Genomic DNA, 1818 nt, shown 5'->3' with positions numbered 1-1818 from the left:
AGGAATTTGTCAGTGGACATTTCTCAGGATGGATGGCTATACGGATGGGAGATACGTTTTTTAATCGGAATTTATATCACACCACCATCATCATCATCTAGCTGCTTTTGAACATAGTTAGCTTCTCAGAAGAATGAAATAACCATCTCCTTTGAGTGGCAGAGTGGTGACAAGTCATTTAAGAATAACCAGTGAACACATAGGAGGATATTTTCAGTGTTGTGACTACTTGCTCAAAGAAAAGGAGACTTTTGTAAAGTTGATGTGTCTATGCACGTGTGTGTATGTATGTGTGAGGGATGTCTGTATATGTGTTTAGGGAAATTTAGTGACGGACAACTTATCAAATTGCCTTCCAAATTGCTCCCAAAAAGCAAATTTGGGAAAACATTATAATGCTGTTTGGTACTTCTGGAGCAGACAGCACAACTGCAAGTGCAGTTTCTGAACCTAAGATCAGGAGACCAACACAGCAGCATAAAATCTGCCCTTCAGTAATGGACAGTTCTCCCATTTTTTTTTTTTAATATATATTTATCAAGGTTTACTTGCTCTGGTACTTTCCAAAACTAAACTTGCATAATCAAGCATTAACATGATTTTTTTTTAGTGGAAAAGAGATGATGAATGTCTTTATAATAATAGTGTTTTAACAGCCTTCTTGAAAGAAAAGGCTACTTCTTTTATGACTGAGATATAAAGTTATTTAAACAAGAAAAAGGGAGAGTACAGCAGTGTAAATTCTCCACATGTAATAAAAACAAGTGTAAAATATACAGAATATAGATGTTCCCAAGAAGCCATAGGACATCCTCCCAATAGAAGATATCGATTTTTCTCTTTTTATGAAAAAAACAAGTAATTCAGCTGATATGTAAATACGTTTTAAAGCAGTTGTGTAGTAGTATGAAGTAATCTGGTTTTCTGTGTTGTATGCCTGTATATCCTGTTCATGTTAAATATTAATATGGGCAGCTGTTGTTTACTTACAAAGAAATGGAAATATAATTGAGATTCTTTGTAAGGAAAGATAGGGATTAATAAGAAATATTTAGCAGTATCTTTAGTTTCATCAAACCATTGCTAAAATGTAGTTACTGTGGAAAAAGATGAGCTGAAGAAGAAACAGATTTTTTTATCTCCAGTAAATATTACAAAGATGAATGCTAAATATTACAGAAATGGAAAGTGTCAAAATGTATTTGTGAGCCAGGGAATATTATAAAAAACTTTGAGTTCTTGTGGAGAATTTCTGTTCTTCACATAGTAGGAAGTGTATGACATGTCTCTATGTAGCAGTCAAATGCGCTTACATAAGGTTACTCATTCATTTCCCTATTTGCGTTAAAATTCTATTTAAATAGAATTAAAATTCAGACTGTGCCAAAGCTCTATTTAATGTGATACACTTGAGGACTCTGTAACACAGGGTCTGGTAAAGTATGTGATGGACCTTCTTTCTATTCTCATTGCTGCAAAGAGTGTAAAAAGTTTAACTGGCTTTGCTGGGTTTGCATCGTTATTCAAAGACCGAGTTTGTAGACTAACTGTATTTAGGCTCAGCATTCCTCAAACCTATGCTCAAAGTATATGCATTAGATTTGGAAATGAATTTATCTCCATCACAAACACTTGATCACTATTTCAAAAGAAAGACTGCCTAGTAATGCATGTTTTCATTGATGTCTTTAAGGATTTGTTCACTTAAAATTGCTGGATTAGAGTTTAGGAGGGGGAAGAGAAATTCAGAATGAAGTGAACTTTAAAAGTGCATAGAGTAGCTTTATTTAGTATAAATTACTTCTCTCCAGTTGGATA

The sequence above is a fragment of the Mesitornis unicolor genome, unplaced genomic scaffold (genome assembly GCF_000695765.1).
Source record: "Mesitornis unicolor isolate BGI_N332 unplaced genomic scaffold, ASM69576v1 scaffold43795, whole genome shotgun sequence".
Lineage (NCBI taxonomy): Eukaryota > Metazoa > Chordata > Aves > Mesitornithiformes > Mesitornithidae > Mesitornis > Mesitornis unicolor.
This window is presented reverse-complemented; position numbering follows the sequence as displayed.